Below are 27,785 nucleotides of genomic sequence, written 5' to 3'. Positions count from 1 at the left end.
CCTAGAGAACCCAGAAATAAAATTTGTCCTGCCCAGTTAACCTACCACGTGATGCATGCTGGCCAACTGCCGTGTTCCTGGTCTATGACATTCATCTTGACCCCATGTAGAACTTTTTAACTGGAAGTATGATTTCTACATCTATGGTTATGGAAAATCAGAGGTGAGATGAAAGATTTGGAATTAGGTAGTCTTGGGTCTAAAGACCTTTCTACCAATTCCTGCCACCAACAGGAATGTCTGTTTTATATTCTCCCATCCTCTCCTCTTCAGCGTCCTATAAAAACAATGCTAGGTGTGACTGTAAAGACGAGGATGTATAAAACCATGGAAAGCCACCATGACTAGAATTTAATGCTGTTCTATAACATCACATGTTACTATTACTTTTTAGGAAACTTTTATTTTCACAGATGATCCAAAATAAAGAAATGCTAGAGGGAGTGGTATGGTTGTTTGACCTGGAACCTTCTGCATGTGCTCATAATTTGAATGCATATTATCTAGCTATTGGGGGGAGGGGTGTCTAGAAAGTTCCAAAGTAGGGCCTACCTAGAAGAAGTAGGTCACTAGAGTGGGCATCTTTGGAGAGATATTAGCTATGCCTCCTGTCTTCTCCCCCATATCCATCATGATGTGATTAAGTGGCCTTCTGGCACAAGTCCCGGCCACCATGATCTTGTTGCCTCAGGGACTGACATGAGTGGGTAGGGCCCAGATGAGCTAGATCAGACAGTCAAGAACCAGCATCACATCTCTCAGATTACCCTAGTTTTTTCTTTGACAAACAGCTGGATAATTAGAGCTTGGAAAACTTGAAGGCACATTAAGCATATGAGGCAGAAGCTGGACTTCTGCTCTCTGCCACAGACAGTGCTCCTGCCACAGACAGCGCTCTTCCCACTGACTGTGCTCCTCCCACAGACAGCGCTCCTCCCACTGACAGCGCTCCTCCCACAGGCAGCGCTCCTCCCACAGGCAGCGCTCCTCCCACAGACAGCACTCCTTCCACTGACAGCGCTCCTCCCACTGACAGCGCTCCTCCCACAGGCAGCGCTCCTCCCACTGACAGCGCTCCTCCCAGAGAGCGCTCCTCCCACTGACAGCGCTCCTCCCACAGGCAGTGCTCCTCCCACAGACAGCGCTCCTCCCACTGACAGCGCTCCTCCCACAGGCAGCGCTCCTCCCACTGACAGCGCTCCTCCCACTCTCAGGCTTCCCTGAGCCACTCTAGACCCTCGTCAAGGGCTGTGAATTTCCCCAATATCAGACACAGCAAGCATAAAATACAGAGGAAACAGCACATTCCAATTTCCAAATACTTCCCAAAGCACATTCCAGGGAACAATGTCTAGGCAGGGGACAGAGAATTAAATCAAGGCAGCCTACTTAGGTCCCTGCAGCTCCTGCTGTTCCCTAACTTACAAGGATCTTATTTTAACACTTTCCATTCTTGCCCAGCTACTAATGAGACCAGAATAAGAAATATATAGAGACATCTTTTAAAAGTTGGAATACTGCATACATCATCATTGTGGCAGGGGATAGATAGTAAACTGGTAAATAATGAACTTGTAAGATGAATAATTTTCTGATAGATTGTGATGCTCTAAAATGAAATCTCAGCAGTTGAGAGACTGCTGTGAGGTTGATGTTAGCCTGGGCTACACAGGAAATTCAAGACCAGCCTGTAAAAATTGAATAACAAGAAAACACAGCTTTCTTTCTATGAAGTTAGAAAACCAAAATGGATCTAGTGATGTCCATTTAGAACAGCAATTCTCAGCCTGTGGGTGGCAATCTCTCTGAGGGTCAAATGACCCTTTCACCTAAGGTCACCTAAGGGTCACCTAAGACCACTGAAAAACACAAGATTCATAACAATAGCAAAATTATAGTTATGAAGTATCAATGGAAATAATTTGATAGTTGGGGGTCAAAACAACATGAGGAACTGTATTAAAGGGTCACAGCATGAGGAAGGTTGAAAGCCACTGATGTAGTCTTATTATCTTAAGCCATGATTTCTTTATGAGCTTAAAAAATAATGACCATATAATAGGTACCTGCTTTCCACCTAACTTCATAATGTGAGGAGGTCACACCCAGAGTCTATACTCACAAAGGTCTTCATCAGGAGACCAGTCTATCCTGAAGCAATCACAGGATAAGGGTGGCAGAAAGCACACTTTGTTAACATGACCAGCACATAGTCCAGGCACATTTCAGAATTAAAGAAAAGGAAACATCAACAGACAAAAGGTAAATAACTAAGCAGGAAACACAGGAGTAAAGTGCGAGGGTGAGACAGCCTATTATCGAAGATCTGTTTTGAACTACTGCCTCCTTCTTCAGACTGAGGAGGGACAAACAGGAGAGAGAGCAGGAGTCACAGAAAGTTGGTGACAATACTGAATAATAAAGTTATCAGATTTATTTTACTACCCTACATTTAAAAATTGCCATCATATCGGTTATTTCCACTCTTTTGGGTTCTATTGGTCCCCTGCTATACCACAGAGCATTAAAATTCTTAAAGAATGATTTTAACCAGGAATATTGGAAATTTATCTGTCATACACTCATTTTGATTAAAAATAATAGATATAGCTTACTCAGTCACACAACCTTTGATCAAAGCGAGTCCCAACTCTGGAAGTATACCCACACTTCACCTCATCAGTGTTGCTCAGACCAACTTTCACACACATCTACTTCCTCAAACTAAAAAAACCAACCAACCAAAAAAAAAAAAAAGGAACAAAAAAAGCCAAACAAGTCAGACAATAGTGAAAAGAGAGGTGAAAAGACCAAACTCAACATGCAAGAATGCCTTGTGTCATGCTGAAAATATAAAGCCACAAGGCACAAGTGCCACACACCATCTGACAAGCGAGTTCACACCAAGTCTTTAATTGGTGTTTTCTTATCCAATCTACACTTTCTTCTTACTTTTTGTATAGTTACAGGGCAGCCAGGAAATACCACAATGATGGATAAGGAGGCAGACCAGGAAGGAGACAGTATTTTTAGAAATTCCATTTCATTAGGTCACTGACCTGTCACCTAGTTTATCAGCAGGCTTGATCAAGGCTCTGAATTCTGAGGCCAATCAGTAGAGCTATCCGAGGCCATTGACCCTTTTACTGACAGCTGGCCCTCAAAACCTCCAAAGACAGTCTCAGTAAACTATATGGGAGGGCTCAAGATAGCTCAAAGGATAAAGGCATATACCACCAAGCCCAGCAACCTGAGTTTGATCCCCAAGATCCCCAGGATAAAAAGAGAGAAATGGCCAGGTGATTGTAGCACAGACCTTTAATCCCAACATGTGGGAGGCAGATGCAGGCGGATCTCTGAGTTTGAGGTCAGCCTGGTCTATAGATCTGGTCTAGACAGTTCCAGGGCAGCCTGGTCTATAGAGTCCCAGGACAACCTAGACTAGATTAGAGACCCTGTCTCGAAAAACCAAAAGCAAGAAGGAAAAAGGAAGAGACTGTCTTTCAAGTTGTCCTCTAACCATTTGCATGGGCATGCCTATACTCAGAAGCACAGTGTATAAACACACAGTAATTTTATTTTGTTTTGTTTTTTGGGGGGGTGGTTGATGTTAGTTTTTGAGAAAGGGTTTCTCTGTGTAACAACCCTGGCTGTCTTGGACTCACTTTTGTAGACCAGGCTGGCCTCAAACTCACAGAGATCCACTAGCCTCTGTCTCAGCCTCCCAAGTTCTGGGGTTACAGGTGTGCACCATTGTGCCTAGCCACACAGTAAGAAAAAGTATCTCTATGTTGGCACAAGCAACCAAGACTTTTCTGGTGAAATGCTAAAGTTCTCATCCCCAAATGAGGTCTCCTTTGATCTTCTTAGATGGGACCCTGTGCTCAGCCCATCTGCGTGGAGTGAGGTCCTCATTCCTCAAATGTTTGGAGAGACAGCCATCTCTAGATACTACAAAAGGACAGGGAAGTTGCATGTGACGCAAAGCTCTGCTGAAGGAGAAGATAGTTTCCAACCCCTTCTGACATCTTTTCTTCTTGGAGTATAAGAGAAATCTGTTTTGCTTAAAAACTAAGTGGTGCCCATCTCTTAGATAAGGTGCATCTTGTGAGGTTCTTCATTTTGCTTTGGCCATCAGGACCCCCCTCCCCACCATCTGGTGAGCCAAATCTAGTCAACAGATTGTACATAAAGACCCAATGTTGATGGCTGAAGGGTCTGAACCTACAGCTCACCCTCACTTAGTAGCCCCATGGATTCCTACTTCAGGGGATTCAGATTCCTGGATGGCATAAAGGATGGCTCCATGCTAAAACTCCATATGCATTCTGAATCATATGTTATGGCACACGACAAGGCAGAATCACACCCACTTGGAAACTCCACTCAATGGTTCATAGCTATCCATACTGTGGATCTTCCCAAAGGCTGTGGCTTTGTACTCTTTCAACAGGTTTGTACAAATGCTGGAACCAGACATTATAAAATGGAAACCAAATCAAATAAAATCTGAGGTTATGCTAAATGAATGTGCATTAGGAAGATGAACATACTTTTTCATAGTGATCTATTCCTTTTGTTTTAATCCATTTTTAAGATCCATTCTACATAATTCTTTGCCTTGTCAGCAACAAATTTTTAGCAACCAATCAGATATGAATGCTTAATGAAGAGATTAAAATGGTGATGTTCAATGACTGTGATTGTCTCTTAAAGTTAAGCCCCATGACAAACCGGTATAGCCCGAATTCAGCCCTCTAGTTAATCTGCACAGACTACTTACAAAGAGCTTAGTGGAAACTGGTGGGCCCTGAGTTAGCACACATGTAAGACACTTACCCCACTGTCCAGAGATTACAAGCTCTGGGATGAGAAGAAACTCTTTGCATCTCTCTACATAAACCTATGTGCTGGTGACTCGAGCCCCACCCCAAACAAAACCGAACCCTTTCATGGCACTAATCTGCCACACATGGTTTTATGTATTGGGAGTTCGGTCCCTGCTGTGATGTTGGCAAGGGTCGTGGACTTTTAAAGGGTATAACATATAGGGAGGTCCTTGAGGTCCTGAGAGTTCTATGTTTGATCCAAAGTGACTGGATCACTGGATCCACAGACTGAGTTTGTCTAAGGGAAAAGCCATACCAATCCCGCTCTAGTTTATTGTGTGGCCACGGGAACGCTTCAGCTTGCACAGGTTCCTCATTCCTCAAGGCGCTCACCATCAGGCCCGCCGCAGCAGATGCCTAACTGATGGGCTTTCCAGCCTTCCAAGCTGGGAAGTAAATGCTTACAGAGCAGCCTGCTCTAGGTATTTCATTACAGCACCAGGAAACAGTGGGTGTCTGTTACCATCAGTGCCTTTCCTGGCACAGCACAAGTTCTCCTTTAGTGGTTCCGGCTGCTGGTTATCACAGTGGATTCTTCTGCTTCAGCTGGCCAGCCACCACAGACGCTGCACGCAAACGGCCCCTCTGAAACTTCACAAGCCAGCGCGCCATCATCTGCACTGCTCTAACATTCTTATCCTTCAAGCTTCTTCAGAATACACCACTGAGTTCTCAACACTCGATGGCTTTTCTAGCCTTAAAATTCCAATGACCTTCCACACTCCTCCCCAGAACAGGGTCAGGGCTGTCACAGCAACACTCCGCTACGCTGGTACCAATTTCTGTCTTAAGAGTTTCTAGTGTTCCAATGAAACACCATGACAAAAAGCAAGTTGGAGAGGAAAGGATTTATTTGATTACACTGAAGGAAGCCAGGACAGGAAGTCAAACAGGGCTGGAAACTGGAGGCAGAAGCTGATAAAGAGGCCCTGGAGGAGTGTTGCTTACTGGCTTGCTCAGCCTGTTTTCTTATAGACCTCAGCACCACCAGTCCAGGGCTAGGATGGGCCACACTGCCCCTCCCCCCTCATCAATCACTAATTAAGAAAATGCCTTACAGCTGGATCTAATGGAGGCATTTTCTCAATTGGGGTTCCCTCCTTTCAGATGACTCTAGCTTGTGTCAAGTTGACATAAAACTAGCCAGGACAGTACCCTTCACACTTATGATCTAATTCACAATCCAGAGTAAAATCAAGCGAAGTTGTTGGGGCCTCCAGAGCAGCTATTAAGCGACTATAGCTCAGGTGTGCCTAACTCTTCAGTTTCTCCATAGTCTTCAGTCTGGATTAATCCCGCTCTCGCAATCTATAGGAATACAAGCCGATGACTAAGCCACCACTCACTGTCATTAGCCTTAGATGACTTAAGCCTGGCAATGCCTTTCCCACATTGTTGGGCAATGTTTACCAAGTCACAGTTGTACTTGCTTCCAAACCTGCTCACACAGGTTAGACTTGTCTTTGCTATTAGGGGATTTAATTACATTATCAGCTAATGAAATGCAAGTGTGAAGGGGAAAATGAGTTGTTAATCCTATAAAATTAAATAGACTGTTTTAGTGGGGCTGGATAAGGGTAATCCGGTGACAGAAAAATGCTGCCAATATTTGAGACGACTTCAATATCCTAGAAGGGAAAGTGACTTAAGAATCTCCAGGAACTAGGCAGTGGGCTGCTTCTGAAGGCTTCAATGTGCTGGTAGCACTTTCAAGCATTAAGAACAGGATGCTGCTGGTGACACATTTGGGTGTGGTCCCAGGATGACTGTAACCAGTACAAATCAGAGTACAGTTCAGTTAAAGTCCCACGATACTATGTATGGAGCAAAAAAAAAAAAAAGCCAAATGCTTTGTGATTTTTTAGAGTTATTTATTTTTGCATAATTGGGGCCAGTGAGCTGGCTGCATGGGTTAAGGTAAATGTAATAATGTACCTTGATTATTCCCCGCATTATTTCTAATGTTTGGGATAGATATAACTTTATTTTCAGCCTTAACTGATTGATCCTTCAACTGTGGATCTCAACTTCGCTGCAGAGATGAATACAACCAAGGTCTAGTTTCTTTCCCACTGCATTTTCTGCCTTTCTTTAAAAAATATTTTGTTCATATATTTGTGTATGAGTTCTCAAATGTATGTGTAAGAACTCCATGTATGCAATCCCTTTTAAGTCTGGAACCTGTCAGCTACGAGCTGAACAGAGCACAGCAAAGACTGACTGGCAGCACTACATGTTTCTCCTCTCCACAACGCTTGTTCTACAGAAGCCCTGTGCTCAGCCTCTGAAGTGCTCTACAGGTCAAGAACATACAAAGCAAAGGAGAAAACTTCTGGTCTGTGGAAAGAGTGATATTCTGGAGCTAGGAAAAGCAATGAGCAAGTCGGTCTTAAGGAAAGTGAATTAGGAAGCAGAAAAAGCTACACCCAAATCTCACTGTGACTCTGGCGAATTAATATACTTCTCTGAGTATTTTTCTTTGTCTCTAAAGCTACAGAGCAGTACGCCACACCTACCTCACAAGATGCCACAGGTGGTAGTGGACCACACCTGCCTCACAAGATGCCACAGGTGGTAGTGGACCACACCTGCCTCACAAGATGCCACAGGTGGTAGTGGGCCACACCTGCCTCACAAGATGCTACAGGTGGAGTGCTACATACCTGCCTCACAAGATACCACAGGTGGAGTGCTACACATCTGCCTCACAAGATGCCACAGGTGGAGTGCTACACACCTGCCTCACAAGATGCCACAGGTGGAGTGCTACACATCTGCCTCACAAGATGCCACAGGTGGAGTGCTACACATCTGCCTCACAAGATGCCACAGGTGGTAGTGGGCCACACCTGCCTCACAAGATGCCACAGGTGGTAGTGGGCCACACCTGCCTCACAAGATGCCACAGGTGGAGTGCTACACACCTGCCTCACAAGATGCCACAGGTGGAGTGCTACAGGCATGGAGTACAACCCAGACACGGCTCACGCTCAGAAAACTACTACCACTTGTACTAGCCAAGTGTCTTAGTCGGTGTTCTAATGCTGGGAAGAGACACCATGACTACATCAATTCTTCCAAAATGGCAGAAAATATGGTGGAAGGAATGCAGACAGACATCGGGGTTGAGAAGGAGCTGAGAGCTCTACATCCAGATCACAAGGCAGCAGCACGAGAGAGCCGCTGGGCCTGGCTGGGGCTTCTGAAATCTCCAAGCCCCCCTCCACTGCCACACTTCCCTCAACAAGGCTACACCCTAATCATCTCAAATAGTGCCACTCCCTGGTGACCAGGTAGTTAGATCTACGAGCCTGGGGGGCCTTCTTATTCAACCCACCACAGCAACTCCTCACGTGGAGTGCGCCTGCTCTCCAAAGGGTTCTCTTTCTCATGCCTTCCTTCCCTTAGTGTCTACACCCCAAGAGTCTCTTTTAAAAAGTGAATGAAAATAGTTTTAAAAGTCTAGAGAGACGGTTCAGTGATTAAGAGCGCTGTCTGCTTTTTCAAAGGAGCAGAGTTTGAGTCCCAACACCAACAAAAAGACTCATAACCATCTACAATTCCAGTCCTGGAGATCCAGTGACTCGATGGGCATTGCACACAGGTGGGGCAAGACATACATGCAAGTAAAATACCCACATAAACAAATAAAAATAAAGCTAAAACCACTGGGCATGGTGGCGCACGCCTTTTATTCTAGCACTCCGGAGGCTGAGGAAGGCGGATCACTGTGTGTTTGAGGCCAGCCTGGTCTGCAAAGTGAGTCCAGGACAGCCAAGATAACGTAGAGAAACCTTGTCTTGAAAAACAAAAACAAACAAACAAAACAACAACAGAATAAATAAAATAAAATAAAGCTAAAACCAAAAAATTAATACTCAAAGAGTAGCTGTCTCCCCATTCCTCAGTGGCTTGCAAAGCAGCAGCCTCAAAGGCGCGTATGAGAAAGCCATCATTACTGAAGGTCTACACTCCTCTCGGGCGTGCTCCTGGAGCACTCAAAATGTAATCACCCGTTGATTCTTTTTTTCTCTCAGTAATAAAATAGGCACAAGGGCTTGTTTGGTTATTTCTCTACTCTCCCTTAACTTCAGGTCTTTGGAAAGTGGTAATTACTCACTTAAAGTGGCAATTAAAAATAAATATAAGTGCACTGTGAAGAGAAATCCCAAAGCAGTCCAAGGAAAATCAGCGTCTAGGCAGGGCCACACAAGCTCGCAGGCCCCTCAGAAGCTTTGGAAGCCTGGTCACGCCTCCAGGTATGGAAAGGTGAGACAGTGACATGAGAAGATCTCCAATCGCCTTCACAAACACACATTGATTAGCCTTTAATCCAAAACGGTTTGTAATAGCTATAAAGTAATAATTAGAGAATTGTAAGGACAGAGATAGCTCGATGGTGAAGAGCACTTGCTGCTCTTGCAGAGAACCCAGGTTTTGTTCTCAGCACCCCAACAAGAGCCCACAAACCTACATCTACAGCTCCAGGGGATTTCATGTCCTCTTTTGGCCTCCACAGCACCAAGCACACATGTGCTGCACATACATACATGCAGGCAAACACTGATATACATAAATACATATTCTTTACAAGTACTCATTTACAATACTACAGAGTTGAGTACAGAGGAGTTGTGCAACTTTTCTAAGTAATTTGAAGTAAATACTTCACATCAGAAACAGGTTTGGGTTGTTCTGACCAAGAGAGCTTTACTATTAGTTCTCAGAGCCACATTCTAGCAAGTTCTTGCTTTTTGGGGTAGTATATTGCTTGAAAATCAGCACTCATTCCGTTCTCTACGAAAAGAGGGAAAAGGAAAGGAAGTAATGCAGAGGGGGGGGCAGTACATTTATTTTCTTTGTACTTTCTAATAATCTGAGGAGTAGTTAGTACTTTAGCAAAATAAATCAAGGTGAGTGACACATTGAAAGAAATCTTGCCGTTCCACAAAAGGTCCATGTGAAATAATAAAACACTGTGTTATATTACACCCAGTGACACACACACAAAGGGAAGTATGTTCAGGAGATATAGTAAATAAAAATGCGTAGGCAAACAATGACTATAGAGTAGAATACATGACAAGTGTACACAGACTATAAATATATATACATATATATGAACATATATTTATCAATTGCATATATATTTGGAAAGATAGGTATCAAATTATTCAACATGACTATCCCTTGGAAGTAGACGCAGATAGAAGGGACGACTGACTAACACAGTTCAATGAAGGAATATGGGCATCACACTGATAAAAGAGCTGCTATTGCTGGTGGTACTTCCAGAGTGCTTTATATAGGTTTCCTGTCTGTTCAATGTAGCTGTCCTTGCTTTCCTACGGGAGACGGTGGTTAAGTACAGAGGCCATGAGACTCTGGAACCAAGTGATCTTGACTTCAGTCTTGACTCTTCTATTTACTTGCCTTAAGTTCTGGAACAAATTTCTCAACCACTCTGAACTACAGTAGCCTTTGTTAATAGACGGTAACAGCACCAAAGCCATAAAGAGAAAGAACGCTGCATAGAAAAGACACCTACTATGGAACGTAGCATGAACTCTACCATCGTATCAGTAAAAACATGACATGAAAAGCATAATTTTATGAGGAGAAAATGAGTTCAGTATAAATCTATAGACACTGACTTATTCTATCCCAAGTGCATTCGTTGTCAGTGTTTAGTAGAATATACTGGGAAATAACAAATGTCTTTGGATTCTACCTTATGGCCAATGCTGATGTAATCAAACTCCCTATGAGCCACACTAAGGCCAGAGGGTGCCTGGGCAGGAAGCTCCCTAGAGGCGCAGCTCAATGTGTTGTGACCAAGTCCTAATGCTGCTGCCCAGCAACTGAGCTGCCTCCTGATGACAATAATTAACACGTTTGATCTGACCAATGGTGAGGACTCCTGGAACACAAAAGCTGTGTTACAAACACTTACACCTAATAATTGACCTCAATGGGACTTCTGGCCTCACCTAGAAACACACATACATAAACCAGGGTCAATTATCTGACATTTGGGACAGCAGTGGGGGAAACTTGTTTTCTACCTCACTGAAAGGCAAACTGCTCTAAATTGAGGCACTTTAAACTTAGACAAGTGAAAAAATATTTATCTTAATCTCCGCAAACATCATTGAGTAGGTCTAGGTGGAGCCCAAGGTCACTTCCTCATCCTTATTTTTCAGACAGTGTCTCTGCTGAACCCGGAGCTCACCATTTTGGCTAAGCCGCCTGGCCAGAGAGCTCCCAAGGAAGGTCCTTCTGTCCCCATCTCCAAGTGCAAGATGACAGGGGACCTGGCTTTTAGATAGCAGTAGGGATCCACTCTCAGGTCTTCATGCTTATTTTGCAAGCAGTTTACCCATAAGCCACCTCACCAGCCCTACAAACCTGTAAGGAAATGGATGATATATTTGCTGTAGTGATTTTTTTTTTCCTGAGCGATAACCAGACATGACTCACAAAAGCTCCTGTCAATTTCTACATTTTCACATTTGCCACAACTGGTACCACAATTCTGTTTTCATTTGCTCCACTTCTCCAAGGACAGCTGATTTTCCACAAAGGCGGTTACTTACCCTCAGACCTGTTTTAGAATAACAAATCCCAGAAACTCTTTAAAAAAAAAAAAAGGTAGATTCCATTGCTATATTCATTTATCATCTTGTGCAAAATGTCAAAGACAAATGCTCAAGTGAATTCCTGTTCACCTTATTTAGTCAACTTGATGAATAAGATCATCTTTTGGATCAAAGTGGTACAAAACAGTCGGACATGAGAAGGCATTTGTGAGCCTTCCCTTGTCAGGGCACATCTATTATCTCTATTTTATCTTTCACGTCCATATGCTGTTTAGAATAGAGGACTGCCATCACCAAAATGGAGCAAAATTGTCTGGTCAGAAGCTTAATTATCCACAGTCTCCCTAAGCTGTCCTGTGCGTTTAACAAACAGCACAGCAACACACGCCATGGCCATTCTGCGTAACCAAGGCTGCTCTCCAGGGCTCCCGTATCCAGTCAGTTCTGCCAAGCTCAATGTCACTCAACAGCAGAAGCAGCAAAAACCAGCCTCTCACAGCATCGGCTTTCAGAAAAACTCAATCTATTTTTGCAATTGTGGCCTTTTGTTTTGGTAAATATTAATTTACCAATTAATGAGCTGATGGCCTCCTTCTGAAAACTGTAAGGAACAAAGCTGTTCACTCATCACAGACCAGACACAGAGAGAAGGGGCCAGGATCCTACAAGAAATCAGGTCATTAGCACTTAAGAAAACACAATATGCCAAACCAAGGAAGAACTGCATCATGGCATGGCTATAAATATAGATTTTTGAGCTGTCAAAAATATTTAAAATCTGCTTAGGAGATGTGTGATTAGTAAAGAACTAACCTACTATTTTCCTGGGATTTAGACTAAAACTTACTTTACATAAAATGCAACAACACATTTTATATTAGATTTTTATTAATTAGAATCCTTTTAAGTTTGTTCCTTGAAGGAATCTGGAGAGAAATCCATTAGAGTCAGATTTTTCTTTTTTCTTTAACGTACAATGCCTTTTCTAAGAGGACGCACAAGAGAGCAGACGTGATTATTTCACTAGCTGTCTGGAGGGTGCTTGCGTGAACTTGGAGAGAAGAGGGTCAGTTGACGCTGGATGTAAGCAAGCGGTTCATATATTCGGTTTCTGCAGGTGTGAGATAAATATGCTATCATTTTCCGGGAGCCCACCCCAGACGTCTAGACACTGACTGACTAGGACTTAAGACAGCAGGTAAGGGAGAGGTTGCACGCTCTAGGGGCGTATTTGTGAGATCTCCAAATAACTCTTCATTCAGGCTTTCTATTCTTGCCCACCTTTGCCCTGCACCTCTTATTCTTTCCAGTCACCGGAATCCACTCAATATACCACATTTCATGAAGCAGGCACAAGTCTCCGTGCTGAGGATACAGAAGTGAGAATGGCCTACAGCTTCTGACTGCCCGGATGATCTCACAGGGGACCACATTCTGACGCTGATAGGCAAAGATAGTCAAAGCTCACTGCCCAGAGTGCCGAGGGTCAACACAAGTGAGGGGAAGGGCTTCAGTGATGAGCGCCCACTCTGTATAAAGAGTCCTGGTACATGGGATGCTACAGGCCTTTGTAAACACAGGATTGACTGTGTAGAAGCCCTCCTGTAGCCCTGAGCAATTACTAGTCAAACCCCCAAACAGCACAAGGTACAGTCAACTTTTCTTAGCTAGCATCATTCTCATATTTTTTTAAATTTCAGTTTTTTTAACAGTAAGTTTACTATTCCTTACACTATAATAAAGGTGATGATTTTAATAAAAACAAAAAGCCTGAAGAAAGCCAAAATGCATGTAATGTATATTAAGTAAAACTATTTTTTCATGCTTAAAATGTCTCCTTTGATTTTTAAAAAAGTTTGTTTAACATTACTTATACTACAATAAATGCAGTGGTTTTAGTGAAAACAAAAAGCCTTCAGAAAGGCAAAATGCATGGTATGAATATTAAAACTAATTTTTTTATATTTAAAATGTGCGCATGTAAGTCACTGTAACAGAAATACAAATGTTCATGGAAATGAAAAAGGGAAATGAGGAAAAGAAAAGAAAAGAACACAAAGCAAAGCACACCAGATTATAGAAATAAAACCAAATGAACAAAAAGGAGTAAAAAGAGCCTAAGTCCTGGCCTAAATTAAGGAGAAAAAAAAAAAAAGAAAGAAAGAAAATGGACAATACTTGTAGCTTACTGTGCCAGCACAGCAAATGCTGTGTGACTTACAGGGTTGGGGTGCAGAAAGATGCAACTTTGGTTAACAATAGTGCACCGAATAGAAAATAGCTATGAAAGAGTTTAGAATGTTCTTACAGGATGGAAGGATAAACATCTACAGGCTGACCATGTTAAAGGCTTCAATTTGATTACTGCAAACACCCATGCATACATCATCACTGCACTGTGGCTGTCAGGCAGGTCTCTCTGAGTTTGAGGCCAGCCTGGTCAACATAGCAAGTTTCAGGCCAGCCAGGACTATACAGTAAGACCCTGTCTCAAACACACACACACACACACACACACACACACACCTATCATAAACAAAAATTAAGAATGAAAGTTTGGTTTCAAATAAAAGTTAGCGTCTTTTGTGGAACCCATTTTGGCAATGTTTATTTAGTAGGGTTAATGTGTATTTAACCTCTGATCTAGAAATCCCACTAATAAGACTTTAATGAACAAGTCAAGCAGTGAGGCTTCCACATAGGGCAGAATACAGCCACTCCAATAGCTGAGCATGCACATAGGCATAATCTGACAACTATTAAAAAGCCTAGAAGGAGACGAAGGTGAAATTAATTACGCTGAAATACCATCCCATCACTACAGCCAAAAGCCAAGATTTCTATATGTGGATAGGCAAGATCTCCAAAATACTGTAACCATAGAAAGCTTAACTAGACTTACAGATAAAATGTAACATTTTTATTAAGAGGAAATGGTGTTATGCCACAAATACTCCTTTTCTGGAAAAAAAAAAAAGCCCACAAGCATACCAACACATTTGATAACAACCTATAATCTCATCTGTAGCCTTGGGTAAGTTTGTGCACTAACCACAAACATGTTGTGCTTTTATTTTTTGATGTTATCATGGTAACCAGAATGTAAGATTATGGTTAACTATCTACTCTGTTTTATACTGTTAGAAAACAAAATCTAGTTTAAATATAAACAGGAAACTTAAAAAGAATGCCTAACAAGCCTTAAACTGTCTGAACCTCCCCTAAATTCATCTAATGAATGTAAGTTCCTTCAGGAGTGTTACAGGGTTAAGATAATATAACAAGAGAAGGGAGGACAGAAGCAGAGAAAAGGGAGCACAGCAGAGAAGACAGGACAACTTGGCGTCAAGGTTAAGGCTGAGTACATCTGATATATCAAACAGAATGTGACTTGCACACTGCACTGCTACGAAGCAAGAGGCCACAAAGAACCCTTGCAGTTCAAAGCTTTGGAGGGAGGAGGGGGTCTTTCTAAGCTGTCCTGGAAGGCTCATCATAGCAGTAAGAAACACACAGAACACCTACCTCGCATGAGTAAAATCAGAACCCTGGAGTGTATTATCAAACTCCTCTGAGAGAGTAAAATCCCCAGTTGGTTTCACAGGCAACTGAAGCTTCGGTTGCGCTATGCACCTTCAACAGGCACTAGGCAAGACATGTGAAATGTCATCGGGCCATGTGACACTTGATAAAAGCTGCTCCAAATGCTTCCCATGGCTTAGGAGGCAAACAAGAAAAAGAAATCTAATCTTCAATCGGCCCTTAGTATTGAGTCACCACAGGGACACGCCAGGAATAAACACAGACATTTTAAGAAGTGTGAAACAACTGCCAGGCTGACCAGAGGAGAACCCCGAATCCTGGGAAGAAGGGACGGCTGCTCCTGTGCCAGTTATTGATCTATTGCCTCTCAGACACAAATTCACCCTTTCCTCTTAACTGGCAAATTCCAGTCTGGGACCTGTGTGGTTTTGTTTTTGCTTTTCATTCGTAGGCTGGCATAATGTTGGTTTGAGTTTTGTGAGCAGATGGCACCAGAGACAGGCGTGGAGCAAGATGCTACACTTCCTGGCTCTAGGGCCCTCACACAGCAGACTGCCTCCAACAGTGTTGGAGCAAATGCCTCCTGGATGAGTGACGTTTCCTTCTGAATAGCTCTCTGTGACCCTTCTAAGTAAATATTTGCAATAAGGTCTGAAAACAGGTTTGTAGTAATTCTACTAGCAAGGCACCATATTACTTTCTTGGCCATGTAGTGTGCCAACACCACATCCTCCCCAGTGAAGTATGGATCAAGACCTAGAGCTCAGCTGTGGGGGGTGGGGGTGGGGGATGGGAGGTGGGGGTAATCTCTCCCTTTGAGTCCCTGGTGGCTGTTCTCTATATTGGCTATATTTGGGTTCTGTTTATATAAACCTACAAGGTACACTTCATTCTTAAACCTTGGTAACATCTATGTTCTTTAAAGGCTGAACTCATCTTCCCGCAACCGCTTAGCTAAACAGAAAACCTCACTAAGAAAAGAGACTCCCTTATTTAGCCAGAGGATGGCACAGTGCTAGCTAAGAGCATGTGCCTACCACCCTATGCAGGCACACGACTTAGTCAGATGACCTTGTTAAGTTCTTCAGAGAATGAGTCTGGGCACAGTGACAGCCTGGAACCACATAGCAGGGAATTGTGAGAAGCCAGACCTAATAAGGGGAGACAACAATCTCAGGGAAGCAGTGACAGAGTGCTTGTTTTGTTTTGCTTTTTCCTTCAATCCAGGGGGACTCACGCCTGCCTAGTCCCTGTGCAAATACCCCACTCCACCCCTTAGCTCTTTCTCAAGAGGATCTCCTGGAGTCTTACGGCCCTAGAAATTCACAGGGCACATGTCTGTGAGTCCCAACCCAGCTCAAGTTATGAGCGGGCATTTGTTCTCTTTGTTGGTTCTCTGTTAAGAAACACTTACCTCCCTGTCTCTGGCTTTCACGTGGATATATGGCAAATGCATCCGATTCTTAATACTCAGCTGAGTAGTCACTCCTTAGAGCACATGCTAACGCTTTAAGAAATGTCTCTCTTAGGCCTCTGGCTTGATGATTGTCAAGCTGCTCAACAGCCTTAGAAGTCATTCACAATGGCCTTAGCTCATGGATGCAATCGCAGCACTTGAGAGGCTGAAGTGTAAAGCCAGTCTGGACTACACTGTTTGTTCTAGGCCAGCCTAGGATATGCAGAAAGACCCTGTCTCAAAAAGACAATATACAACATATAAAAATAATAATTAACAAGTTAACTGCAAGAGACCAGTTCAGTAGAGCAGTGGGAATATAGAGTTTATAGGAACTTTAAAAGTACCACAGCCAGCTGGGCATCATGGCCCATACCTTTAATCCCAACACCCGGGAAGTAGAGGCAGGCGAATTACTGCGAGTTCGAGGCCAGCCTGGTCTACTAAGCGAGTCCAGGACAGCCAAGGCTAACACACAGGGAAACCCTGACTCAAAAAAAAAAAAAATTACCACAGCCCCCGGGAACCAAAACACTCAAGATCCTGGGTCCAAACTATTATCCTGAGAATCAAACAAAAGTATATCTCATAAACTTCTGAGAATGTGTAGCAGCACAAAAAGCCATGCTAAAAATCCTGTAAATTGTTAGTCATGAACTGCTTTGATCAGGGATTTCTCTAGTTATTTGGAAGTTTGTACAATTTAAATGAGAAGTGACAGGGCAAGCTCAGTAGCCTTGCAATTGCAACTACAGCAGTTAGCTGCTCGTTTTCTTTACTCATGCATGAGTCACAGAGCAGAACCCCACATTTCCTGTGTGAATAAGCACCTAATGACATTCACTTTTCTTCTCAGTATTTCTAAGCTACAATGAAAGGTGACAGTGGTAGGATGCCCATCACATCCCTGTGCTGAGAAACGGTGCTCCCTGGGTAGACAAGTGATCCTGGTGAAACCAGTTCAGCTTTGAGGGAAGAATCTTCTTGGATTCACCACAGGCCACAGTAGGACCCTAATCTTTTGTGCTAAACACAGTCAAAGTAGCACTGAAGTGAAAATGCCAAGTGCACATCCTACTTTGAGATTTACAAATGACAGGGTAGGTCACAATGATACCTGCTGACTGGTGAGGACAAGTTCCAATCACAAGGATGCGGAGTTGGCATGGAACGACAGTTCATGGAGTCTCCCTGCATGGCCAGACACGGTGCTCGGTGAGGCGAAGATACACTCTGTGGTGTTGAGGGATAGCAACAAGCCCACACTCCAAGTCAGGCTTTGTACGTAGGCAATCTGAACTCCGGAGCACATGGACACCCACCACAGGTCAGCCTGGCAGAGGCCTAATAGTGCCACCCCAGGGCAGGGTCATTTTTCTCTATGTACTGGGCAGACTGGCCACTCAAAATCATCCTCCTGGGGTTGGAGACATAGTTCGGCAGTTAACAGCATTGCATTCTTTTTCTTCCAGAAGACCCAGTTTTGGTTACCAGCGCACACACAGCAGCTCACAACCATCCCTAACTCTAATTCCAGCGGATCTGACCCCTCCTCTAGCGTCCTTGGGCACTGCATGCATGTGGTGCATAGGCATACATGCAGACAAAGCATTCATACGCATAAAATAAAATAAAAAATTTAAAACTTGGTCCTCTTACTCAGACTCCAAGTTCTAATTCTCTGTTTCTACTGAAAGCACCCTTCCGAGCTGTGTGCAGCAAGCTGCAGAGCTACCCGGCAGCCCACTGGACCCCACTTACCCTCTGCGGCTTCTCTATGACCCATTCATTACAGGCTTACTTTACAGTTTCTTTCAGAGTGAGCTTTCCCCCCAAGGTCAGAAGTAGGTAAATGATCTGCCTCTTGACCCTAGTATGGGACTCCCCCCCCCCCAAAAAAAAGTGTGATAGGAAGCAATTATGTTCTAGGAAAAGGAAGCTTGGGGAGCTTCGGAAAGGGGAAAGAAATTCTGGGAGGGTGGTTAGGATGTAATCTCATACCCTGTATTTAAACAACACAAGCTCTCAAGCTTAGACTGTAAAATGCACCTGGCCGTACAACATAGGTCATGAGGCACACTGCTCCATTTGTTTAAATGCTTTTTCTCCTTCCATGTGTAGAGTATGTTTGGCCTCTGGGTGATGCCCTCCTTCAAAATGCAAAGAAATCTGTATCCTTTTAGGTTAGGCAGTCCAGGGCTCAGGAGCGTGACAGCACTGCAGAAGGTGATGTCGAGGCCTTTGCAGCAGCACGTGCTCATCTCTAGTCCCAAGTCCAGGAAAATGAGAGGTCAGAAAGTATCTAACTTGGAGCAGTCACCCATACCCATCAAATCTCAAAAGCACACTCACTGATGGCATCTAAAACTGTAATTTCCCTAGTACTTTAGTTTATTTACTAGTAGCCTGTCTCATTACTTAGAGAGTAAGGAAACAACAGCAACAAACAGATTCAAAATGCTTAAGCACAGGCACTGGTAGTTTTTATAGCACAGCAATCTCCAAATTCAATGTTCCCTTCTTGACAAGATCTAGACTAAACTTACCAAAAGTCTTGGTTTACACCCCTGTAAGAAGGCGTCCCCGAGAGTAAGACTCTTCCCCAATGACAAGGAGGACTAGGTAGGTCTGAAGTTTAACTTAACCAAGGGTTGCACGTATCCACAATGCCTAGTGTCAGCTGTGTGCTCTGGTGCCCAGGCCATTCCCATTGGGCATGCCACTCACACCACGGCTGCTGTGACCCCCAGCTTGTCATCATTCATGAGGCGAGCGAGCTGTGAATTTTACCCCTGCTTCAGGGAGGAGGAGGAGGAGGAGGAGGTGCTCACCCTGCTCACCCTGGCCACCTTTACAGGTTCAAGTCCTGTATGTGAGGATTATAAAATTTGGTTCTCTTTGGTGTGGTGAACTCTGTTTTCAACACAGTTAACAGAGCACCCTCCTATGATACAAAATGCTTGCGTACTGAGAAAGTTAATGAACTGCAAAGATTCATCTCCATGTTGGCAGCAGATGGATCTGAACACTGGAACTCTTCATCTGACCTCTATCAAAACCCACACTCTTAAGTAAAAACAATACTCGTGTTAGCTGCGTGCTACTACAGAGTGGACCGCGGAGCTTGATACAACGAGAAAAATACAAGAAAAGTGGTCACATGGTAGGTACCTCTGAACTTTGGATGACAACACTGATGCCTTTGCATGTGCCCTGCCTGGCTATGCTGCTTGCAGCTTAAGACACTGGGAAATATGTTAAGAAACCATATGAAGAGAAAGAGAATCAAAACTATTCTGCTTATCCACAAGCACTAGTAGTTTTAATAGCAGAGCAATTCCCAATCATACAAACTCACTTCCTGGTGAGGTCCAGACTTAAACAGAGCAGGTGACTTTTGTTTTCTTTAGGGATTCCCTCCCCATCATGAGCACACATGATGAGCATGAGCAATCCCCCTGTCCCACCATGCACAACCCACCCCCACATGAGCACACCCCCCCCCCCACCCCCAGCACGTCTTCCCTATCTTCTGGTCTTTTCCTATCAGGTCAAAACTACAGCTCACAAAACATTCATCTCTCTTTTTATATCCTTCTGAGTCTAGAGAGGTAGCTCAGTGGTTAGGGGCACTTACTGCTTAAAGGACCAGAGTTCCATTCTCAGCACCCACATGACAGCTCACAACCATCTGTACCTCCAGTTCCAAGGGACCTGATGCACTCTCCTGACTTCCACAGGTACTTCATGCGCATGGTTAGTAGACATACACACAGGTAAGACAGCCATGTACATAAAATAAAAAAACGTTTACAACCTTCTGCAGCTGTGATGGCAGAGAAGATTTCAAGACAGCCTAATATGGACTGTGGCACGTGGTTACCAAATCACAAAGCAGGTACACTGGAGAGGAGAGATTCAGGTATGTTCACCTGATTTCCACACCACCACTATATATTCTTCTAGAGAATGGGGCAAATGTTATCTGACCATGGCATCAATGAATATATATATATATCCATGTACACACACACACACTTTTTTTTTTCTGGTGGTGATTACCCAAGCAAAATGGCTACTCCTATTTTCCAAACACAGAAAGCACTCAATGGTTAAGCCAAGATTTCTCAACCCTGCACAGTTTGGACAGGCTAAGTCCTTGTCATGGGACCACCCTACACCTGTAAGATGGACAGCAGCATGCCTGACTCCACCCATCATCCCCAGTCACGACAATAAAAACTATGTCCAGACATTACCACACGTCCTCTAGAGGGTAAAACTAGTCTCTGAGGAGAACCACAGAGTTGGTTGACCAAATTGCACAAGGAAAAATTGTGCTAAATTCAGGAATTAGTCTGCTACACTCTGGTTCAGTACATATTCCTCTTAAAAAAAGATCAAGCTACAGTTCCTTGTGGGAAGACACATGCAACAACACCAGGGGCACATACAGATCTGGTGTCAACTATCTGCAACTTCCTATTAAACAAGTAGCATTCCAGTCTCCCAATGCTGAGCATACCCAGTATCTCTGAGCCATTTATCAAATGATTCTGTAATCATTTCCTCTCCAAAATTTTACTGTGTACTCCAGACATGGATTTAAACACAAAGCCAGGACACACAACCACCTGGCTCAAGGAGCACCATGAAAACAGAAAAAGCCACAGAAACGACAAATCACTAAATGGGGAAGACAGGAAGTTTATTATTACTATCGGGCACTTCTCATGAACTACCTAATTTAATCCGTCAACGTCTTCAATTGCTTATAAGGTTAAGGATTCTTCTATTTCTCTTTTGCGACTAAGGAAATGGAGGCCCAGCAAAATCCAATAAGTCATCCAAGGCCTGGCTCCGGGGTCCCAGTTCTTTACAACTGTTTGCAATGAACCTAAAGACTGTGGACATGGTACTCCCGGGTACTCCATCTCTAGCAATCTGAGTCCCCTAGCTTTACCAAGGCACGTTGCTCAAGACTGCTCAAGTCTGATCTCACTGTCCTCCCCACAAGCCTTCTTTGCAGATACGGCATGCTCACATAGCCACAGTGCTGTCCAACCCACGCCTTCCTTCTTGGATAGGGAACACACACTACACTTTAAATGGTGTACTGAAGCTGCCATGCCACTGTGCTGAAATGCTTGCCCAATGCCTCCATTAAAAAAAGGGAGGTTAATGAACACAAGTGATCTTTAGCAAGCATATTCCAGATACTGAGATATTGAGGACCACCCCTATGAAACCCAGGCAGGCTTGGAGCTCCAGATCTGCTTGCCCCTCTCTCTCCTTCCCAAGGAGTTGAGATTACAGGCATGGGCTACCACTCACAGCCCACATAGGCTATGTGATCCTCACCCATATTTTGCAATTCTGTTAGATAACAGCATACACTCTGAATCCAAAGCCTTTAGAACGGACCGTTTACCTGCTTTTGAAAATCTAATTTCTGACACCCGCCTTTCCTGTGCAATCATCATACTGGCACGTTCTGTTGCCTGTTCTTTTAATGTGTTTGCTTTTGTTTTGTTTTGCAGTGCCAGGAAGTAAACCAGGGGCCTCATGGGGGTTTTGTAAACGCTGTCACTGAGCTACCCCTGTATGTGCAGGAATGCTCTTTCAACATCCTCAAGGATGAATGTCACTTAAAGCAGCTAGGCTGTAGAGACATGAGGAAGGGGCCAAGGCATCCCTGGCTTGAAAGGTGGGTAGGAGACGGAGGTGAAAAGGTTAGGGATGGGCTGGAATACGTGCCTCGTGGTCTTCCAGAAAGATGGCATTGTGAGTTTTTGTTTTGTTTGCATCATGGCATGCCGGCCGATGGCTACCCCTGGTGGGGTACCCTGTACCCTTTCCTATCCTCTAACAGGTTAAATTTTACCCACTCTCATGTCCTTTACTTCATTACTGTTTTTTTTTAAGTTCGTTTATATTATTTTACATTATGTATATAGGGGGCAGAAATGCGGGTACCCTCAGAGGCTAGGGGCACCAGATCTCCCCAGGGCTGGAGTTACAGGTGGTTGTAAGCAGCCTGGCATGCGTGCTGGAAGTGGAACTCAGGCCATCTACAAGAACAGCATTACCTCTCAGTCACTGAGCCATCTCTACTCCCCCTCCCCCCAATTTGGAAAAGCAAGTTTGACCTTAAACAAAGGACAGGCTAACCTGGAAACCCTTCCCACCCAGCATATCAACTACTGCAGGTGTGCTCTTGTGTGTGGGCACCTGTAAAAGGCCCAGGCTCCAGCTCTTGGCTTCACATTTGGAGAAAGTCACGGTACCCTTTGTGGGGAGCAGGAAGGACATATTTAGAACTACAGAGCTTCAGACAAAAAGACAACAAGGGCTCACGGCCCTGAGGCAGCCACGTGTAGCCAATCACCCACAAGAGTGTGCAGGGCTCACTCAGTTAATATCTGAAAACTCACGCTTCCTGAGTAAACATACTGTTCAGTGAACTTTGAGGCTCGGGCACAGGGGCACCAAGGACCTTTTAAATCGCTTGGAAATCTGTTTCAAAGCAAAAATCTCCTCAGGATCATTTCACATAAAGAAAACTGACACTGTATGGCAGCGATTCAAGCCATGGGGGGGGGGGGGGGGAGGCAGGGAATGACAAATGTTCAGTGTTACCGTCTAGCAAAGAAAGCAAGAGCTGTGGGGTAGGAAGTGCATTATACCAAGTCTTTACTGAAAGGCAGAGGTAACACACCTCCCTCTCAGCCCTGTGAAAATCAGCGAGGGGGAAAACGGATGCAAACCACCTCAGTTGTTGAGGTAAACAGGCACCATCCTTAAGTGTCCAGTTCTGCAACAACCATGAGATGAACCTTCTGCATTTAATTATGCCTTTCGGATTGTAGAGGTTTCCAAGTTAACAAGCTGCTCTCCCCTTCTCTCACCACCTGAGGGCCTTCCAACCACCCCATAGTGTCCTTCAGGCTACTTTCCCCCAGGACTTCAGAGGCTATTACTCAGGTTTTCCAAGCCCAGGAGCTTGCAGAGGCTGCTGGGTATTATTCACAGGGTAACTAACTAACATCTTCAAGTATCAACAAGTAATTTTCATTATCCCATTTAGAAGTGACTTCTTTCTTAGAGAAGTCTCCTTTATAGACCTAAGAAAAGCCAGTTGCAAAAAACTAAGAGTCTGTTTTCCCTCCATCACCAGAAAGCATCAGTCTCTATCTCCACAAATGCTGAACTGCACAGATTAAGTTCCTAGCTTAACTCACATTCTGAACCATAGATCACATTTTAAAATGTCCCTGTTATTGCCTAAGCCATCAAAACAAGTGCCGCCTTTCTGGCACACACTGACTCAGCTTATGATAGCATCTCTGTTGGACTGTATATTTCCTTAAAAATCAAAAGGTATTTTTCAGCCCTCTACCTCCCCAAGCTATGGCAATAAAGTAACTACCCTGGGAGCTGGGAGGTCTAGCTCCATGAGAGGCTCTGGATCCAACCGCCACCACCAAAAAATAAAATAAAAATCAACTTCTACGATACAAATAAATTTGCTAACCAAATTGATTTCTTAAAGATGCTTACCAAGTTTGTTTCTACATAAGTTTAGAAACCACGTGACAAAGAGTTCGAGATTTAGCCTACCTGATAGAATGCATATGCATCACAGGGGGGAGAGCTTGGGTTATATCCCCAGAAACACACCCACAGCATCTCAACCGGGTTAAAAGTAGACTGAAAATTTGCCCCAGTCATGAAAACAGCTCAGATTTCTGTTGGGGGGACAACTCAAGTAATAACACATGGCAAAAAGAAAGCGAGGGGAAAAGGGGGAGAAAAAAAAAAGCAATCCTCGTGCGTTCTTAGTTATTTTCACAAGAGCAGTCACCTAGTAGCACTTGGAGAAGCAGCAGCCTGCCCAGTAAACACTCTCTTGTAAACTTGGGCAGCACGTGTTCCCTCCTGGCACCTTATACACAACAGAGCTCACTCAAAAGCTCCTCCGAAGTTGGCTGGAAGATCTTTTGTGGAGGTGAATTTGGAGGAGGCATGTACTCATTACAACCACCAATGAAGCTGTAGATTACAATCTCTCCTCTCAAAAACCCACTCTAGGGAAGCCTGACAGCTCCAAACTGAAACCATTTCTATGCTGCCTGTGTACTCTAGACTCACCACAGCGGCTAACAGAAAACAGTGTTCGATGCGTTTGTTGATTCGCTCTACCTACCCAGAGCCACAGTCCCAGCAACCGCAGGGCCACTGGGCAGCACCTACTTTAGTAAGCTTCCTTTGACATCCCTTGGCTGGAAGAAATCTCACCGGTGATGGCAGAGAGTTCTGTGGAAACCAAGCGTGGCTTGCTCCTTGCCTACTTTTCCTGGAGTCTCCCCATCTGGTGCTGCCACAGGCATCTCACACGGGAAGGGAGAAGATTTTAACGAACTGCCTTCCCACAAAGAGCCACAACGTACCTCTCCTCCCAGAGGCAGCCTCCTGGAAAGTTCCTGAAGGATCAAGTTTGTGCGGGGCTCTGCGTGTGGCCGGCCGGCCATGGGGAGTGGCCGGCGGTCCCGGCGGTCCGCCTCTGGGAAGCCAACCATAAGGCGCAGACAGGCGCAGAGGACACTGAGCTCCAGGCGCAGGCCCGCGCGCCTCAGGCTGCACAGGGGTTTTGGAATGCAGGGCGTGGCCCTGTGCTACAGCTAAAGAAATGAGTCAGCCTGTGTGCAATCCTAACCAATGAGCGCCTTCACTGTTGGTTAAGGCGGAACCTTCCCTTCTTGTGTCAGGTCGAGTTTAGCAGCCTTTCACACCCTCCACCCCAGTTAAAGTTTTTAAGAACTTGAGCACTTCGAGGGTTTGTGAAACTTTTCTGAAGCCAGGATTAATCATGTAATAACAACCAGTGGAGATACTTAGGTTTCTGCTGATAAAAGTTCCTGAGTTAAGGCTACGATGGGTGCAAAGCACTCTGAGACCTCCTTTAAAGCGGGCTGCGAGCTGAACTGCACTTCACTTATCTGTAATAATCGTGGAATGCGCTCCCCCAACATAGGTGGCCAGATTATATGTGACCCTAAGCGCAATACACTTAGCACAGTGGCCCAAAGACTACATACTCAGAAACGCTGAGTCCTGAATCTGAAACTCCACTGTTGGTATAGTCAGGGCCTGGTGATAGAAATGTGTAATCCCAGTTAATCTAGGAGACTTGCCTGGGCAATTTAGGGACACTCTGATTCAAACTTCTAAAGACGTTCTTTCAAGTTTGTTTGGTTTGGGTTTGGTTTGTTTTAGTTTTTAAGGGTGCGGAGGGGCTGGATGTCCTGTGAGGAAGGGTTGGCCTAACTCAACACACCAGGGGCTCGCTCCAACCCTGAACTGCAAAGGAAGTTTTTAAATGATAAACATGGCCTTAATCTTAAGAATTCTTTTATGCTAAAAGTACAGAGAGAATTTTAGAGCTGAAATAGTTGTTTGGAGCTGCATGTTCTGAGTCTTTTAAATCAGGAGAAATTTAGGCTTATGGCTTAAGCTTCTTGGATTTGATTTTATTATATAACTGAAAGAAAAATACTAGCGAAAAAAAGTATCTTAAAGGAGTTATTTTCTTTAGGACAAAATTAAATAACACTTTTTAAAAAGCAAGAATTTAAAAACAGTCTATCTGGACACTGTGGCTTAAGAATTATATTTAATAAAAACAATTAAAAGAAACTTTAAACAGTTGAGAGTTGTGAATTATAGAAGACTGCAGGACTCCTAATTCCCTGAATCCTGATGTACTATAACATGAATATCAAAATGTGATTACATAGTGCTGATGGTGTTTCTGTCAGGAAGGAGGGTTATTTTATTGGTTATTCTCATGTTTGTGTGTGCGCACGCTTGAGCACAGTGTGAGGTCAGAGGACAGCTTCCAGGAATCAGCTCTCTCTTCTCACCTTTATGTGCGTTCTAAGGATTGAACTTGGGTCATCAGGCTTGCATGGGAAGGCCCTTTACTAACTGAGCCATCTGCCCAGCTCAAGACATTTTGTTTTGTTTTGTTGGTTTCTCAAGACAGGGTTTCTCTGTGTAGCCTTGGCTGTCTTGGACTCACTTTGTAAACCAGGCTGGCCTTGTACTCACCGTGATCCACCTAACTCTGCCTCCCCCATGCTACAATTACAGGTGTGTGCCACCACTCCTGGCTTGACATTTTATTTTTAAGTTGCAGATTAAAACTTGTTACGTTTCGAGAAGGTTTCTTGGGAGCCTTCCAGCAAGTACACTCCTTTTCTGATATTTTGGGTTTTTTGAGACAAGGTCTCTCATTGCCCTGAATTCCTCAATTGGGTTGGAGCCCCAGGGATCTTTTGTTCTCTGGTGCTGTGATATAAGTATGTGCCACCATGTCCGGCTCCCCCACCAATTTATCTATTTATTGTGGGGTTGTGGGGGGGGGGGGGAGGAAACTTCAGCACTTGTGTGGAAATTGGAGAACAGGTCTCTTCTTTTACCATGTAGGTTCCAGGGATCAAACTCAAGTTTACCAGGCTTAGCCTCCATGAGCTCTTACTTGACAGCCCAAGACTAGTATCTGGCTTTCTAACATGGGTTCTTGGATTCTAACTCAGTTCCTAGTGGACAGACAGCAAGCACAGCACATTCTTTACAGGCTGAGGTGTTTCCCCAGCTCTCCCTGTGTTTGGCTAGAGCCAGTCATCCTACCGGTAGGTTTTTTCAAACCAGTCTCCAGCCAGCAAGAAAACTGTGAGATTGTAGGGGGGGGGGCATATTCCTAAAATATTGTTCTTTTCTCTGAGGCAATGTGAGGGAGCAGAAAGAACCCTGTCCCATGAGCCCAGAGCACCTTCCTAGTCTGGACTTTGCCAGTAATTGACCAGGACAACAGCTCCATCTCTCTAAGGTTTTCCATCAGCTCTTTAACTGGGAATAACAGAAGTGGCCAAAGCGGGCAGAAGCAAGATAGGCCTTCTACTTATATGTAGCAATGGACACAGCACATGAAGGGCAGCCTGCTCATCAGTTCTTCTATATTCCCCATAAAGGTAACACTGTATTCACCACTGGAAGCCTCTGGGCACCATCTCCACCTTCTAGCAACTCAGCATCAGGGAGTGGGACAGGAAGACTGCCCTTTACACCTGCATCATTTCTGCCATTCTTGGGTCAAACATCTGTCCCTTGTGCCAGAGTCCCTGAGGGTGGATGCTGTCCAGGTGGAAGGCCCCTCCTTCTGGGCCTACACACACACATCATCACCATCACATGATAAATGTCAAAGTTCGGCATGCCATCAAGTCTTAACCCTTT

At 44.3% G+C, this 27,785-nt stretch overlaps 1 protein-coding gene across 5 annotated transcripts in view; it reads right to left on the bottom strand.

Annotated features, from left to right (window-relative positions):
* SGMS1 (sphingomyelin synthase 1) overlaps window positions 1-27,785 on the bottom strand; it is a 263,266-nt gene that overhangs the window by 59,658 nt on the left and 175,823 nt on the right. The window contains exon 1 of one of the 5 annotated variants that reach the window (XM_084772245.1): window positions 24,938-25,148. The exons of 2 other annotated variants lie outside the window; for them this stretch is intronic. The gene's annotated coding sequence lies outside the window, so the exon portion shown is untranslated. Of the gene's footprint in view, window positions 1-24,740; window positions 24,915-24,937; window positions 25,149-27,785 lie in introns of those variants that run through there. 2 more of the 5 variants (XM_084772248.1, XM_084772247.1) reach the window with 2 other exon arrangements.

The sequence above is a fragment of the Acomys minous genome, assembly GCF_964271855.1.
Source record: "Acomys minous genome assembly, chromosome: 2".
NCBI classification, from domain to species: Eukaryota; Metazoa; Chordata; class Mammalia; order Rodentia; family Muridae; genus Acomys; species Acomys minous.
Note: the sequence above shows the minus strand (reverse complement) of the source record. Positions and strands in the feature narration are given on the sequence as shown.